The 19,052-nt window shown below is 39.5% G+C and overlaps 1 protein-coding gene across 1 annotated transcript in view; it reads right to left on the bottom strand.

Annotated features, from left to right (window-relative positions):
• Positions 1-14,255, bottom strand: part of lrrn1 (leucine rich repeat neuronal 1) — a 30,860-nt gene extending 16,605 nt beyond the window's left edge. Inside the window, exon 1 of the mRNA XM_067588271.1 lies at positions 14,087-14,255. The gene's annotated coding sequence lies outside the window, so the exon portion shown is untranslated. The remainder of the gene's footprint in view (positions 1-14,086) is intronic.
• Between the last annotated feature and the right edge of the window lie 4,797 nt (positions 14,256-19,052).

Here is a 19,052-nt window from a genome sequence, read left to right on the forward strand (position 1 = left end):
TATGTCAGTTGATTATTATGAGGATTGTGTTTTCTAGTTTCTTGGTTTTCTGCAGCTCTGGGTTTTTGCTCCTGTGTCTCTGTTCTGCTTTTCTCTCCTCGCTTTCCCTCCACACCTGCCCTGCATCATCTTCGTTAACCCTGCCCTGCTCCCTGTGTCTTCCTCAGCCGATCAACTCTTTTCCTGTTCTTCCGTTCCACATTCACCTCAGCCCCTCATCGATTTAGTTTGTATTTAAGTCCTAGTTTTCAGTTCACTTTTGTTGGATCCTCTGTTTTGTCTTGTTCTGTTTGGTTTAGTTTAGTTTTACCTGCATATCCTGAATAAAGAGTTATTCTTCAGTTCCTGTTGCTCCTACGTCCTGCATTTGGGACCATCTCCTACTACTATCCCTGACATACACGGTCTTACTTAAAGCAATAAATGGAACTGTAGGGGTCATATATCAAAAGGATCTCAGTTTGATTGATTCACTATGCAATGATAATTTTTGCAGAGATTTCTAAAATATGCTTCATCTCTTTTTGAGAGCATTCTGTTCCAGCGAGTCAAGTCTCCGCAGCCAATGAGAGGCAAGAACTGTGCTATTGAACATTGCGTCTTCATTACACAATTAACTTTGAAGCCTAAAGCATATAGCCAGAAGTGATGGCACTCCCACTCATTACCAATGCTTTTATAGCAAGTTTGATTCTTCAACTCAAGTCACAACAGCATTTTTTCCATGGCATAGTGGTAAACAGTTTGGGTGCAGCTAATTTGCATGACAGTCTCCCCTGAAAGAGGTTCACTTTTTGTTTTGGTTATCGATCAGATTAGATTTTGGAATTTCAGGACTTCTTCATGTTTGCAGACTAAAAGTGTATCAGCAGCCTGTTTTCAGCAGCATGGACAGCACACAAACAGTTACTCACCTGTGGCAGTGAAGCAGTACTGGAGAGTAAAGGAGTGAAAACGGAACTGCTTCATAACTTCCCTCTCTTTTTCAAATCATGGAAAATTACGATGACACCAGGTTTTTGAGTTTTGCACAGAGGCTATGCAGCTTTTTGTAGCCATATCTGGAGGTCCACCTAATATAACTTCATATTTTTTCACTTGGAAATCTTCCTGTTGTTTAATCTGATTCTCTTGAGAATTTCATGCCTGGGATGACAAGAATCTGCTTAACAAGAGCGCCAGAGAATATCTCTGCATTGGTTTATGAGCAGGCAGTTTCTAAGAGGCCCTGACACATAGACAGACACGGTGTTCGCACCATCACTTGCTCGGCCTGATGAAGCTCTAAAAAGTTGCCCTTGTTTGAATTCAGGTTTCGAAGGGAAGCATTATGTCCGGCTAACAACAGCAATCTGTCAGTCAGCCTGTGCAGTATGGTGTGTTTATGCTTCAACATGTTCTCGCTCTTTTGTTTTGTCTTAACTCATGCAAAATATTTGACAGGATATATTCATGATGCAAAATAATGCCATTAGTCTTCTCAGCCTGGCAGTGTGGCAACAACAACAGCAAATCTTTTTTTTTTCACTGTTGTTGTCACATGATTCACGCTGAGCTGCCATGGCCTGTACTTGATTAGAACTCTGAGCAATATTTTTTTCTTTTTCAAAAACATAATTTATGCGTAAAGGCCCAAACAATGCGTCAGATGGAGATCAGTTCTGGCAGTGAGGCTGCTGCAGGCAAAGGTGTTGCTGCAGAGTTAGAGCTGGTGGCACAGGAGCAGCACCTTTTCCTCATCATTTTTGGAAAGATGGATGGTTGATACAGTGACACTGACCGGAGTGTAGCCATTAAAATCCAGGTTTTGTGGGTACATGGATCGTCCAAAGATATCTGTACAGAGTTGTATCATCTTATACTCACAACTCACGCGTACTTCATGGTGTTATCTCAAAACACTGTGAAAGTAAGAATCTTATTCAATATACTGTAGCTATAGCCAGTGTTTAGACACGCAGTCTTGGTCGCACAACTGGTCAGTTAGCTGTTAAATGTCAGTTTTGTCTCTTTTTTTATCACTGGTGATAATCAGGCGTGCTGGTGTGAGGGGCATGGCTGAACTAACAATGTGTGTGCCCTCATCTGATGCAGTTGAAGCATCATGTCTGGGCAGAAATCTGTCCATCTTGTCTCTGTCATCTCTGGATCTATGTTTAAATATGTGACAAAGTGACCTGCCTGATCCAGAGCCAGAGAGGATGACAGGATATGAGTGAATTAATTTTCATTTGGAAAAGCCTCAGTTTTTTTTCTTGTCAGTATATTATGACAATTTATATCATCTCTCCCCTCCTGCCCAACACCCCAGGTGGTGATACACTCTTGCTTTAATTCACAGCCATTCAGTATTCAAGGTATCGAGTGCTGCTATTGATTCTCTCTGTTAACTTGTGCAGTAAACACTGTGGTTTATCAGGCCTTGTCATCTCCTCACAGGATGAGACACTGTGCATGCTAAGCTTTAGATAACATAACCAACTTCAAAAGAGGCCCTGAGTGCCAGCAACAGGCTCATTTTGTGCTCCGAGTGTCTCCAGCCACCTTTAATCTCTCAGGAGGACAAATCCTCGAATAGACAGAAAGTTTTTGCTCTCATGACTGCCAGGTGCAATCAAATGATCGTTTTGTTTTACGGCAATTTAGAGCTAAACTGAAATATCACTGAAATTAGCCTGTGTAATAACAATGCAATTGTTCAAGTTCTCGGTTCAAGACAGATAACAAATATGGATTATCTCCCAGTACTGTAATATTAGCACTTCCATTCACCAGCACTACAGCAACAAGCAAGTCTTCCCAACCTACACCGCAGAAGCAGAGAGAGCTATAAATAGAGAGAAACAAACAAATGGGTCTTATTATCAGGTAGCGTCAAGTGGAGGGGGTGGTGGGGGGGTGTTAGAGGTGGATGTGGGTGTGAAAATGATTGAGGGCCAGACCAGGGCGAAGCCGAGCCCAATGTGACGTGGCATTTGGCTGGCGAGCCTCCGGGAGGTCAGGCTGTCAGGACAACTGACAGTCAGCTGAGCACAAGCCAAGTGATGCTGCTGGGAGGAGGCAGGAGCAGACGGAGACGCTTGCTCGCTGGCTGGCCGGAGCCTCAGCGTACCACACTTCCAACTCTCATTTAGTGTGTCTCACTGGACAAAAAAAGGGGACATGCCAGCCAAAGTCACGTCCAACTGAAAAAGTAAAAACAGTGTGAAATATTTAGAGTTTTTAGCCCTCACCCTGTGCTTGCATTTTACCCAGTAGGCTGTGAGTGGCTAACCTTACACAAACTATGTTCCAGAGGCTGAAATCTTTTATTAACATCTGCCTCATGCCTTCTTTCTGAAGATGATGATCTCTTCATCTGCTACCCAGCTCTGCCTTTCTCCCCCCACTCTCTCTACTCTGTTTATCTCCGGTTGGTCTCAGAGCTCATGTTGCTATTTCCTTAGGGAAGGCAAACTTTCCTCTCAGGGCTTATTCAACTGTCTGCTTTTCTGCTTAGCATGGATTTCTCCTTCATAATGCACCAACGCAGAGGTTAAAATGCACCCTCCCTGACTGGTGAAAGTATTTCTTTTTTGATTTGATTCAATTTTCAGAGGACAGAGTGAGTGAGTGAGACGGAGCGTTGCCGAGCGCAGACGGCAGAGAGCCACTAAAGGATGCAGGGACCAATTTGTCCTCTAATCTGTTACCTGAGGCTGTGCCGGTGCAAATCACAGATATGCTGCTGTCGAGTTTTACTTTCAACTCCTGTTAGTAATCCATCACCTTCTGTAATAGAGGTTGATTAACCATTTAAGGGTCCCACCCAGAAAAAAAGGAATGAAAAAAATGCATTTCTTACTTCCTTTGTGCATTAACAAAAAATAATGATTTCATTTTTCAACTGGCCGCACAGTTTTTCCAGTTATGAGCCTCTACCAAACAACTGTGATGTGAGTAAATGTGCACATTGTTGAATGTGTACTCCATTAAATACATTGAACGTTCCTCCATTAAAGTGGAAAAAAAGACATTTCTTAATTATACATAGCTTTTGACAGACAAAAGCAATGTGTAAAACTTGAGAATAAAACATTTTACATACATCATAATCATTAAACAAGATCCTGAAAACTTGTTTTCTCAATGAGCCTCTTACTATATGTGATGGACCCCCCCTTTGGGAAGAAGTTGCACAACCCCAGTGATCAGACTGTAGTGCTCAATTTCCACAAATGTTATTGTGCTGAAATTTTTACTTTGTTAAATAATTATTACCAATATTAGCATTATCACCCTAGATTTATCTAATTACTGACTGTATTTTTGTTAAATACATCTAAAAATACGCAAAAATTATAAACATTCATATAAGTCATATAATCATATAATAATTCCAACAAATTAACAGTGGAATAGCATTAGATTTATCATACAGGCAGCAGTTACCATTCAGTATTTCATGGCAATGTTCAGTGTTGGTAAAAAAGTACAACCTTTACCATTAATTGACATCTCAATTGATTGGTTGAGAATGTTTTTTTTTTAAAATCTCTTTTTAGAAAAGCCCTGTAGACTGAACTAAATTTAAAAAAAAAATTAAAAAAAAGATTACTTGAAGAATCACATAATAAACCATGCCACATGTCATGTTATTTTTCTGCAGCTAACTAACTGGACAGTCTCATTATGAAAACAACAATGCACCCTGGGACCTTTTTTGAGCTGAACATAGTTTCAGAGTTCTGTATATGGCTCCGTCAGGTTACATTAAGTATAACTAATTTTATCACAGAAGCCACTGAATGTTTAAGACTTTCAAATATAGCAGCAGTAGTATGTACTTGAATACACTCTGATACCATGGTGCTGTAATCAGTAAATGATCTATTAAAAGTCCACATCCAACCTTTTCTTTGTGAAAATCTGTTATATCAGGTGTGTGTGTGTGTGTGTGTGTGTGTGTATGTTTTGCTTCTCTGACACATTGGAGGTTATTTAATGATCTATATCTGCTTATGTTGCATTTCTTTGCAGTCAGTAATCAACACCCAAGATGCATGCATGGCATGTCCTGGAAATGAGTCCTCCTACTGTCCTCTTTCACACAAGTGATATGACTAACAGTCTGAAATACAATACACCCTCCACATCCCAGCTCTAACACAGCAACATGGCTTATACCAGCAACATGGACAATGGCATTACAGGTTCAGGGTGAGAAGGTCAAAAGGAGGATCCATCCAGAGCTTTCCAAGCTCACAGTTAGTCAGCTGATGGAACTGTGGTTGCTGGGCAGATCTGGTAGCTTCATATTGGTTAGAGAGCCTGATCACTTTCTCACTTGTTCTTTTTTGTCCATTTTTTTCACCTCCTTTCCTTACCATGTAGCAGACTTCTCCATATGTAACAGATTTTAGAGGTGTTTCATTATTCCGTCACTTCCTTCACCCAACCGAACCTACCTGTAAATACTAATTCTGTCTTCCGGATAACATACATACAAAAAACTATGGCAAACATGCCCCCAAAAGCTGAAGCGTACATTTCTGTATCTGCTTGAGGTTTGTGGGCTTTGGAATATGAATAAGCAAACACATAGTAAGAGGGTTTCTCTGTACTCTGTCAACTGTGTGTGACAATGGCAGAGGAACAATCCGCATCCGGAGTAGTCTCCCATCTTACCCCAAGAGAGCGCACAGCCTTTGCACCACTGAAGAAGTGAATTTACACCACAACATGCACAAGAATGTTGTCTTTAAATATTAATAACATCTGCCTAGTAACCAAACATGAGCTCTCCATGGGATGCTCTCCAGCCATTGCCCACAGAGCAGCGAAGATGTGTCAAGCTTGAGAGAGAGGTCAGCTGTTCACTCAAATGGATGGATTCACGGCGGGGAAATCGAGTGGTGGAGAATGTAGCAATGAAATTCATATATTCCCACATGGAGCCCAAAAGGCAGATCAAAAGCTAACTGATAATCTGCTCTTGCCGTCTCTGCTTCAGCCCCATCTCTTTATACACACAGCAGTGAATATCCTCCTGTGATCACTGAGCACCTGCAGGGTATCGTCGGGAGTGAAACCGATGTGTGAATGGATGGTCCATTTCCTGGGACACTCTGGCAGGAATTGCTTCTAAGATCCACAATCACATTGCAGGAGCCCAAGAGCGCTGAGGTGATTTCAGCACCTTGGACAGAGCCGCTGGTTTAAAGATGAAAATTTCCCACAAGGAACTGTTCCCAGCTCCTAGTGTTCTTAGTCAAAATATCTTTTTTTTCCATGTTTTCTGTGTCTTCTGGTCTTTTCAGTTTGATTTGCTTTGCATTCTGGAGTTTCTTCTAAAAAAACTTGCAGATTTCTTCTGCAAACTCCAATCTCCAAAGCTAGAGGTATACCTGTTTATTCAAATGTGTGTGTATTATTGTATTTGGAACAAAAAAAGGTCTGTTGAAGCTTAAATGCAGTTGTGGGTATTTAAATCACAATTTACTGAGTGCAAATCCTCTTTGGTGGCCAAATGTCATGCAAAAAGGCCCTTAATCCATATAATCTGATCAGTGTGATATTATGTCTGCTAATACTCAAGCTGTAAACAAATAAGATAAACTTTGTTTGACATTATTGTATGCTGTCACTTTTGGCACACCAAGTGTACATTGTTTTAAAGAAAATGAAGGATTATTACTGTGATCCAGTAAAAGCAGTACATTTTGAATCTTGATTTCAAGCCTGATGTACCTCAGTTAAAGCTCAATCATCTGTAGAATATCTGTAATGTGAATCATAGTGTTATACAGCATCTACTAGTATAAAGTATAAAGAAACCTGGATATGACTTACTACTGTAAAAGACAGATTTAGAGTTGTCAGGTTGTCATTAATCCATAGAACCGAAACAGTAAAGTTGCAGGCTGTAAAACCTAAATAATGGTTAATACACTCTGTAAACCTAAAGGGAGCTGCAGAGTTGTGTGACAAGTGAGTTCGTCATTATATGAAACACCTTCAATATTACACACAGTCCTTTTATCATTTGCTATAAAAATATTGATTAGTGCAGTTTTAATTAGTGATTGAAAGTGGGCAGATCAAATTGGTTTTCCCACATAGCATACTTATATACATAAAATGCTGTAGTCATGCTTGCAACATAAAGCGTGTAATCAGTAAACTGTTAACTTTCAAACTTTCTGTCTCAGTAAGTCAAAGTGGCAAAGTGACATTTTCTCATTCTCAAGGCCACACAGAGTTGCACTGACAGTACGTCTGTACAACTAAAGGGAAAGGACACATTATCTTCTCCTCTGCCTCTATATATCCGTACCCTAGGGGTTTTTGTCCTTCTCTGGGCCTGGATCTGACTGTCCTGAGCCTATTCCCAACTGCAGACTGCTGGAGTTATTATCTCCTCCACTGGTAGTTTTTTATTTAGACATGGCCATTACTGAATTGCTGCTTTGATGAAAGTTTCTTAGAAAAGACAAGACAGAATCATTAATGCCAAAATACCACTGAAGAATCCATTCTTATGACTGTGTGTCTGTACCCCTCCCCACCAGCACCCACCAAAACAAAGCAAAAAAAAAAAACCCTCCTCCATTCACTGGCTCTAATATGAAAACAGCAAAGCGTGCTCAGCCATTGTGAGCTACCAGGGAGCCATCCAATAAGGTCTGATGTTGCATATTGTACTAGATGAATAGCAAAAGCCTGCTACCATTAAGCAGGCTGTAAATGCTACACAAAAGTGATTACACCTGCTGGTCCTCGGTGGGCAGAGCACAATGCAGCTCTTTTAAACACATCAGAGTGACATTTGCAAAAGAGGATTGTGTATATGTTCAGCCCCCTCCCATGACTGGCACTTCAGACAGAAGGAGCTTAAAGGCAGACCTCATGGGGATCAAACATAGAGTCCCTCTACCAAGTAGCAGCCTGGCTAACAGCATGAGATCTCACCAGGGTCACAGTTTTGATTGGCTCCTGCACCCAAAAGGCCATTAAACATGGTCTTGACTAACAACAAAGTCATACTGCTTTCAAAACAACACCATCTCTCTTTCTTGCTCTTTTTTATTGTCTATGCATTGTCTATATGTTTATAGAACAGATGACCTTCTGACAATTGAATCTACGAAGAATCAGAGGACAGCTAGGACAGCTATATAACCCATACTCATGGTGAATATTAATACTGATCCACTGACATTGCTCTGATTACATAGAGCAGTTAAATAGGCATGACAACGACTTTAAGTATATTATTAATAGTTAATGAGCTGTAATTGAATCCTTAAAGGGCATCTTAATATTGTAATTATGTAATTGGATAACAAAGGAATCACCAAGTAGGAGCAGGAGAGCTAAAAGGTAAAATTTGGTTGCACTGATCTTTTCCTTTGATATTGTGGCTTTTTTTTTTCAACTGTATTGTTACTGTATTAATTTGTCCACATTTTAGCCTTTTCTACCAATGTAGAACAACTCCTCTTTATGTTGAGTCTTATCTCTTTCTATTGTTTGCCGCTCTGTTAAATTGTCCTGCTTTGTTTCCTTTTAGTTTTAATGCACTCGTTTTAAATGTGTGTGTGTGCAGCTCTGTGCAGCTGTCTGTGGCTGAGTTCTGTGTGCAGACTCAAAGAATAAGGCTGGTGTTATTTTAGCCTTTAATGACTATCAAAAATCCCATGAAAAGAAACAAAAGAGCAATGAATTTATTAAGAACCTGGCCACTATAAAGTGCTTTATTCCTTCAGTATCCTGAAAAAAGCAAAACATGCTCAATGACGTCTGCAGAAATCGAAAATGCATTTGTTGTCACAACAGCATAAGAGCACCAAAGATGTGAGTGAAGCTAGATTCTTAGTTGGGGTTACACTGTACACAGTGGCTGACGTGCGCCTCACCAAAACTGTAAAAACACATTGAGGATACAACATCTATGGAGACACCATATGGGCACCACAAGAACTGTGATTAGCCAGCTTTGGCTGTCACAAGTTTCTGATGGTGATGGAGATTGTTGATGGTGAAGACAACATTAAGCAAGCTGAGGAAAGTCTTCTCCTTTTCAGTATTACACATCTAGCAAAGCTATTGCCACTGCAAACCTTCTGCTCACTGTGTTCACCGTGCTCATATATTTTGAATGAACAAAACAGCCTTATTACATACAATTGGATGAAATCTATAGGTCCATGTCGGGACTGCCGTTATCCTCTTATCCTCTAAAGGTGTCTTCATGAGGTCATGTTGAGAATTAGTAAAACAACAGAGGGCTACCCTTTTATTTCTTCACGGAATATAAAACTCTTCTTCATCACTGACTTTCTTGAAATTCATATACTTATTTGAAGTCATAGTTTTTCAATGCTAACCATTGAAAGGACATCTAAGGTGCACAAGGCACTACACTTTCAGCTAATCCAGTGCAGCTGCTCACTGGAAAACAGTTCAGCCTGTGGTTATACTGGGCAGCTTCCAAATGGTAATGTGTATAACTGTGCAAGTGTGGAGCAGGGCATTCCCTAGAGAGCACAATTGTGTATCGTGTCTCTACTTTGGTAAAAAAAAAAACCCCAAAATGAATCGTTATGCAACAGTGTTCAAAACTTTTAAAACTCAAAATTACTTGTTTTTGGAATACAGTATGTGAAGGTATAGAAAAACATGACTTTTCCTGCCATGAGAGATAGCAATCCATTACTGAACAATACAGTCCTTATCCAAAATGAATGTGGTAATAGCAACAACAGAATGATGTGATCCAGCTTTAATTTTGCAGACATGTCAATAAATGTTATCAAACAGGAAAGTGTGAGTATCGGCTGTGGTGAAGCAGGGGGTTGGATTGGGGACTTTGTGCAGCGATGACTTGCATTTCTATTATGGTTTAGCATAAATCGTCACTCTGCGACCAACAAGTGGAACTGATGCCATGTAAGGTCTGGCAGGGTTGCCCTTTGAGGCAGAAAAAGAGAGCAGAGAAAGAGGCTTGTGTATTTGCATTCTGCAACGGAGCAGATGGAGCGTCTGTCATCCATATGCATGAGGCAGGCGGCTGCCAGCCTATCACCTTGACCCTTGCTATGGGACTGTGACCTTGGACTAAATGGAAGAGAATGGGACCAGTCTAAGCTGTGGTGTTAAGGCTTTATTCTGGGGCTGGGAAAAGTGGCTGAGCCTTGTGACTCCAGTATTCCAGGCTATGATTGAGACTGTGGAGGAATGCCGGTCTGCTCTCCAACACCTGCCTGGTCACATGCAATTCATGTTAGTAAATGATGGATGGAGGGGGAGGAGACATGAGAAAATGTCACAAAGACACTTCTGTGTCTGCAGCAGACGCCTTGGAAAGGAGCACAGCTTTCAGCGAGGGACTGAGATGAAAAAAAAAAAACACCCTAGAATTATCACATCTGTTCTCAAAAACATGTCTTGAGAAAACATGATAATTGTTAAACTTGAAATTTATCCTACTGTAACAAATGCTATTTTCATGAATTTTAAAATGTGTTTTATACTCTGTCTTTTATGTGCAATGTTTTCTTAAATTTACTTGAAATGGAACAACAATCCAATATTTCCACATAATCTGGGTTCTCTGGTGACATGCAGACAAAAGCAAAAGCAACAGCGACTTAATTATACAATTAACCTTTACACAGTTCCAGGAAAACTAAAAACAATCATGGTGAAAAATGCAACAGAAATGACTGCAATCTATAATTCAAACGAACTTTTCATAGGCCTGTCTCAGCCCTGTTTGGTCCCTTCTGTGGAAACAGATTTCTCTCATGGTGATGGGGATTTAATTTCCAATCTTCAATAGTCCTTCTGCCTCAGAATGCCAATTGAGGTGACCTTTGCATAAAAAAATGGAGGCACAGTGACATGCCATTTAGTAATGACACGGCAGAGGAATGAATGATATCTACTGAAACATGTCAGCTGATAGATTTCCATATAACTGGTGACAAAACAACAGCACAGTTGTGTACACAGTGGTGAGACAGCCGGATACTGGGTTATACAATTCATCACTAAGTTTGTGCATTAAGTCTTGTTTAAAGTGATTTACTAAATCACTGTAGCATCACAAACTTTAGAATGATTTCCCAAAATTACAGTTTTAGGGGTCAAATAATATATTAAACTTGACTGTCAATTACATGTAAATGCTGGTAATATTATACATTAAAGAGAATTGCATGTCTTTCAGCAGGCTAGTAGTATTCAAACTGTTTAGAAATAGTGGGAAACATCCAATTATGCTAACCTTGCAGATGTTACCAGGTCATTTAGCAAAACATCATTGGCATAATGTTTTGTAATTTCAGGTTGTTATTATGTTCCCAGTTTACAGCATTATTAAACAGCAACAGCAAGTGTTCCATCAAATGTGTCAACCATATTAGCCATTATCTCTTACTCTTCACTCTAAACAGGTCATATATTAGCAATGCTAATATTAGTTTTGTCTGTTGTCAGTCAGAAACGCGACAGCAACTATTCAGTAGCTATTTATCTCTATTTAGGAACTAGGTTGTGTGAAACTCGTTTCAATTTAATGATGTGTAAATTTCCTCTTACTCTCTTAATCTAAATACTTGGATTATAATTGGGCTAAATTAGAATTTACAAAACTAGTCAGAGGTCTGACTAGACCTATCCAGAACTGTAACTCCCAGCTAAAGTGAAATAAACACACAATAAGACTCAGGTCCATGAGGATTATTATACATATTCTTCATATAGTGCTGCAGAGGTCTGCAGTGATTAATGAAGACATATAGCTTACCTTAAACAGAATCATTTGGGATATAAGCTCCCCTTCTGATATATACAGTTAACTTTATTTAACTGTTGCAGTATATCACTTTTTTGACTGCACTATATTTGTCAGTATTCCCAGTGCAGACAGCAACAACACATTAGTCACTGTAACTGAGGGATTCCCATGTGGAAGGAGGGAGTATTTCTGCTCAGACTGTACATGTTCGTACATCGTTCCGCAGAGGAAAGCTGGCTGGAAAAATGAGGGCATGGTGCCATTGTGATGCGTAGCAAAACAAGAAGTTTGCCTTACAGCTAGAGTGGGGGGACACGTTCTCTGTGGAGGGGGCTGGGGTGTGTCTCCTTGAAAACTCACGCTGCTGAGGCAAGCAGAACAGAGATACAGCAAACACATGTTGGGAGATGACACTTTGGGCGTGTGTGTGCATCGATGTATTGTTGCTGTGCATGTATGGGGGCAAAGAAAGGATAATACTATCATGCAAAAGACATCACAGAAAGAATCAGAACATGTTTCTACTTGAGTCTGGACAGGTTTAACTGGTAATATATCAAAACTGGCAACAGTGTTTTTATCCGAAATGAATGTAGTTGGCGATATACTGGGCGCTCAAACACCATTTAAATTCCTGGAATTACCGCCACATTGTTTACTGTAATCATCTAATTCAATTTTCTACCAGCACAAGCCTTATTAATTAAAGCCCCCACACAATTCTGTGACAAATAGGATTTTCACTGTCTGTGTGCGGTGGGAGGTTGGGGTATCTGTGTGTGTGTGTGTGTGTGTGCTTGTCTCTCTCTGCACAGTCAGGGGTGCCTCAATCTCATCATGCTCCTGTTGTCACCACACCCCACAGGAGTCTGGCTCATGTAGTTCAGCTCTCACTGCTGTCTCAGGTGTCTCTCTATAATGTGAAAATATTATCCTGTAAATAAGACAGTAAGAAGGGCTATATTGGTATTTTTCACTCACTGGCATAATTGAATAATTTAAAGGCGCTGCCTGTCAAATATTAAATTAAACCATCAACCAAATTAAACTATTATGACTTCAATCTTGAGACGGTAACACAGCTGCTGTAACATAACTATTAAGATAACAGCACCAAAGCCTAGAAAATGACCAGTGTTTCTATCAGCGTCTGCAGTACATTTTATATTGTATTGTACTGTATAAAGCCTGATTTGACAGGGATTTAGCTGAATAAAGGGAGACATGTACAGCTTAAATCCACTACACACCCACAGTCCAACCACAGGTGCTTTCACTTACATTGCCTAGTTAGACCCCTTACTCTCCTGTTAGTTTTGTTGCACTTCTAATGGTGAGACAACTATCCCCTTCATCATTCTTATTGGTACATAGAGTTTTATGAAATTGAGTGAATCTCAGCATAGCGTCCTTTGAAAGATGCAGCCCCTGACCTGGGACACAGCTCAAGACGGACAAACACATTCATATTCCCATCTATGGGCAATTTAGAGTCTCCAATGAACATACAGTAAAAATCCTGTCTTTTGAGTGTTGGAGCCAAATGAAGCTCCCAGATGAAACATCTCACAGTCCACAGACAGGTCTGATTTGAAGCCAGGACCTTCTTGTTGTTAAGCAACAGTGTTAAACACTTAACCACCATGGAGCTCCTCATAATGCTGGATGTTGAAGCAAAATAATCAAATGCAAGTGGAAAAATCACCCTTTAACTGCAAAAGAAATGGCAGTTACTTATTTGCAACAGGAGTTTTCTCTTAGAGAAAACAGTGAGGACTGTGGGTTATCCAGAGTAATGTCATGTTGCTGTTGAATTGTATATATTGTAATGTATTTGTATAATTGTAATGTATTTTTCCAATGCTATGAGCACCACAGTACATTCATTCAATTACATTGTATTGGGGTGGAGGAAGAAATTAGATTTAAATTTAGAAACTAAAACTAAAACTGTCTGCATGTAAGATACCACCATTGGTAAATGAGAAAATGTGGATTTGTTTATATATTTATTTATTTAGTGATTTGTGTGAACTGACCTTTTACATAGACTGAAATGGCACATAGACTGACTTACTATTTATTTTTACCAACAATTATGCGAGCAGTAATTGTTTCTTCTTATCTGGGTCAAAACATCATGCACAGCATATACAGTACACAGCATGTAATGACAATAGAGTCCAAGGACACCGTACAGACTGGAGCGCTACATTAGCACACAGGATAGCAATCACCCCATCACAGAGAGAAGCTAGGTAAGCTCAGTGATAATCAATACTATCACTGTCAGCTCCTCCTTACCTGGGGGAAGGACATACTGTAGCTGCTGCTCATCTGTTGACTGTCCTACTTTCCAAAAGTCAGTTGTTTTCCCTCGATGAAGAACTATTGTATGATGATTTTTTTAGAGACTGGATAAGCAAAATGCAGAATCACCAGTGAACTGAACTGAGGATTAGAGCAGCTGGTTATCAACATGGTTTGTGACAACAGAACTATGTCTCATTTGCTTCATTTTCATTCTCAGCCAGAACCAGGCTAATAACTGACAAGCCCCTGCAGCTTCTGCTTTGTCCCCCCCCCTCTCTCACACTGTTTGAGCAGTCGCAGGTGTTGAATATCTCCAGCTCACGTGCTACCACAATCACGCAAATAATGAGCGTAATAAATGCAAATAGCATCCATCAGTACAGGTGGCCTTGGAGAGATACAGCGTGTCGGCGTGTCCAAAGGAAACAAATGATGAGAGCAAAAATACCCTGTAATTAGCCTGCAGCAAACCTGCGCAGATGTCCTTCATATTTTCTCTTTTAAGGAAGTTGGACGAGGATGCTTTATCCTGTTTGTGAGAGGGAGTGAAGCCACCAGATACACGACTTTCCCAGTGAACACAGACCATTCATGCAACTTGGTTTCCATCACCTGCCATACTTACGTTTCTGTTAGCATGACTCAATTTGAGTGGAAAATACTACTTGACGGCTCTAAAATCTGCACTTTAAATACAAAAAAGGAAAGAACGACCTTGATCATGTATCTATTTATCTGGTAACTGACTCAACTAATGCCAGCATTTTCTAAAATATAACATTTTTAGAGAAAATTAATTGCTGTGATAATTCTTACATTTCCTTTTATGCTGGTTTTAAAATTGCTGAACACATACTGTACCTACACACTACAAGACTATCACTATTAGAGTATGGTTTCATCAGCCTATGACCCGAGGCTTTGGATGTCCCTGGAGACCTAAATCCACCTCACAACCAGGGAGTCTTCACTTTGCTTCCACCAGTCACTATACTTTCCTCCTAGCAACCGGTGAATGCTGATGTGGTGTTATCTACTTAAAAAGGATATTACTGTGTATCTATTCATAACCGAAACAGCATAAATTAATAAATCCGCATACAGTACAACATGTAAGACTACACTGGTCTTTTTGAATTTCAATATCAAAGACATGGTAATTTGCATATGCAGTGATGGTTTTTCTACTACTGATATGCATTTAAAGATGAATGAAGCCCATCTTCCTCCATATTGATCAGCAATTGTTAGGACTGTATTAACACTATGAAGACTTTGCCACCCATTATAAGGAAGTATTTAAAATGATTTCACAATTCATCTTGTTGACTTTGTGTAGTAGTTGCAGTACCTTACCAAAGCTTTTATGTGCATGTATCCCTTCTCTTTGTCTGGATACAATGTTAATTTTGACAACTGATTTTGATATGTTTTTTCAACAAAAACATATAGTTTATAATTCTACTCATTTAATTATTAGTTTTAGCCCAGCTTTAGTCAACAAAACTAAAGATGTCTAGTTTTCATCAGCAAAATTTTAGTCTAATTTTCATTTTGCATTTTGAATTTTTATGTCTTATAAACTGAGGCTACAGTGGACACAATCTATGTGCACAGTTACCATGGGTTACAGGTTGTGGAGGTACTCATTTGTTAATAACAGACTGCAACGACACTTACAAACACACCCACACACACACACATACACTGCCCATGTCTCTGCATCTCTCCTCACTTCAATAAAACGCTATTCACTGTCTGGGTTTAGCTAAAATGTCAGATAACATTGATACTAAAATATTCCTTTATCAAATATTAATAGGATTTAGAAAATTTAGATGGTTGACAGCTGTTAATCCTGCACTCATTCGTACAGATAACCTAAGGCAGCCAACTGTAAGTCAACATTCAGTTAAGCTAACATTAACTTTACCGCTAGCATGATGATGTTAGGTCTGTACTAGCTTACTTTCTTTGTACAAGTGGGTGTGCTGGTCTACCTGTTTTTATCATTTGTCACAGCTGTTTTTGTTGCCCTGTCTTAATTTGTTTTAAATTAATTGTCAGTAAATTAAATACAATTAATGCCATCCAAGAAACAGTTAGCTAAATTTACTGGCAGAGACGTTACTGAAATACAAGAAGCTGCAGCAAACACTTCACTTTAAAACATCCTATTTAGTATTTATAAGCAGTATATAAACATTTAATAAACAGTTTCTAACACACTGTAACATGTACAATATATTTCAACAATTATATCTTATAACTCCTTTGAATACATGTTTTTTATTATTACAGTAGTATTTTACTATATTGTCATTCATTATCTGTTTATATCCAGTATAGCCAGCATCCACTTATTGGTGCCCACAGGAAGAGTTATTGTTGCTGGCAAATACATTAATAAAGACTTCTATCTGCTTACAACTACATTATAGTAGTGTGTTATAAAACGGGGAATGTTCATCACATTATTTAGTTTTTATTTGTTGCTTGTTTTATTGCTTTTTATTTAGTTTTTCTCTCATTTTTGTTGTAGACAAAGGTTGTCAATTGTTTTTTGTTGATTAAATTAATACTGTCTGGATAGCCACTATATATATTATTATATCCAGCTCATGTGTTTGAGCTCTATTTTTAGGCTCTTTGATATGTCTTTGATTCCTGTAGAGGTGCCTCTTTGTCCGGGCCAATAAACGATGGTGCCCAATCAGCAGCAGACCGTGGCTGACATGGTTCCACTCTGTGCTGTCTGTGGGTGGATGTAATGAAGAGAAATGGCAGTACAGGGGGACACATAGTGCTCTATACTGATAGTTATTCGGGATTGAAGTTAGTGGCTCTGTGAATCTTTGTGGCTTGATAGAGCACAACACAGCCGCTACTTGTACTGCTTTCTGGCCTCTGGCCTGCCACTGTCACTGATAAGCATTTAGTATTCAGCTGAGGCTCATGGACTGCTGCCCATAAACAGAGAAGCACTCACAAGCAAAGACTGCTCTCTGATTACTTGCACTATATCAACGGCAGGTTGCTTTATGTGAAACAGAATATTCATCATATTTTTTAATCCACCTTGGTTCTCAATATCAAAATTATACAGCTGTTGAAGGTCCTCTCCCTTACTGACAGGTGAAGTGTGAAAAAAGTCATCTTAACAGTAGACATCAGGTTTATATCTGAAATGGGGAGTCCCCTCACGTCTGCAGTCTTCTGATTCTTCTAAAATGATTATCTGCTCTCCTTTAGATGGATGCAGGAGGCTGCACATGTTGGATGAGTTGCAGCCTTGAGAGAATGAAAAGTTCATTGAAATTACACAGTAAATTAGATTTAGGATCAGATGATGAGGAACTCACGGTCTAGTACCAGGTTGTCGGAATTATCAGCAGCTGTTCATTCCTCCCTACCTCCCACCAAGAGATCTCACCAGGCAGTCCAGTTTTATCAGTGATGAATGATTACCCTAGTAACCTCTCTCTCATTAACATCATAGGATAGATGTCTGCAAATGGAGAAAGAAGTGGAATTCCTGGCTGGCAATAAGCAGTTTTCTGGCGGGGATGCGATTTTACAAAGTTGAACTTTGGCAAAAAAGGAAAAAAAGTGTTTGAGCCATGCTGACAGGACCTTGGCTGTGATGGAGAGACCCCATCACTCCTCTTCCCTGTCTTGTCACGCACTCCTCCCATCATCGCAGGGCTTACCGTCAGGAGCAGAGCAGGGCTGCGTGGGTGAGCGATGGGTGCTGTGTCATTCCTCCCCTCCCCTGGTCTTGTAGATTGATTCCCCTGACAGGAGCCCCCCAGAACTAGAAAGAGAGACTGATGAGAGGGATACAAAGTAAGTGTCTCAAGCAACTTTGGTTTCAACCGCAAGAACAAAAGGCAGTTCAGACTTTTAAATTTAGAGAAATATCCACAATGTAAACAAACTAGGATATAATACTGTGGTTCATTAAGTCTGCATGTTTTGCACTTCTTGGGATGAGGATTTAAAGATTTTCTGCAGTACATTTGACATTTAGAAAACACCAACGCATGCAGGGTAGAATTTTATGTGACATACTTGAAAGGTAATGGCGGTTTGGGATGGGAGTTCTTCATGATGCAGTGATTTAAATTAATTTTGAGACTGTTACACATTGAAGATAAAAGTACACAACAGAGGAATGAACTCTAAATAGCTCCCTCTGCGTGCTCCTCATTAGGCTCAAAGCTACTCTTTTGTTCCACAGGATTGACTTTTTATTAAAATGTGACAAACATTACAACAGCAGTGGGAACAATTAAATTCACAATTTCATCAGACTAAATAGTGAGAAACAATTAATTAGAGTGGAGTAGAAGAGACAATTACAGTGTACAATAGTTACACAACTAATTCATCTTCAGCTAACTAAAGTTTTTACCATTTTAATTTAGCTTTCTGTATCTATGTACACTGTTATTATGCATTATTAAACAGTTTTCACTGACAATATAAATCCAGGTAGTCATGCAGAGCAAGATAGAAGGTATGTTGAGCTTCAAACAAAGCACTTGTTGGATTGTCCAACATTGTCTAAAACTCCACTCCTCATGCCTTTCCAGCATTGAAATTGGGCTTAACAGTTAATTAAAACTGTTAATCCAGCAACACATCATGAGGTGGATGCACAAGTGGTGAAAAAGTGGGCAGGACGCATTGTGTTTAAAAATGAATAATTGTATGAAGACTCCAGAATTATTGTATTTCAGGCCAAACTATTGTACATTCAAAAGCAGCCTGCAGCGCAGCCAGAACTGAGTTTGTACCGTATATAAATCTGTGCTCAGAGGTCTGTGACGCGGTTCACAATACATCCATGAATTCAAAGCTGACTATAATGGGCTCCGAATACAAGCCAGTGTCTTTTTTCTTTAATGCAGGCTACAATACACCCTATCCTTCCCAGCATGTTAGCGAACAAGTC

This window comes from Thunnus thynnus, chromosome 4 (genome assembly GCF_963924715.1).
Source record: "Thunnus thynnus chromosome 4, fThuThy2.1, whole genome shotgun sequence".
Classification (NCBI taxonomy): domain Eukaryota; kingdom Metazoa; phylum Chordata; class Actinopteri; order Scombriformes; family Scombridae; genus Thunnus; species Thunnus thynnus.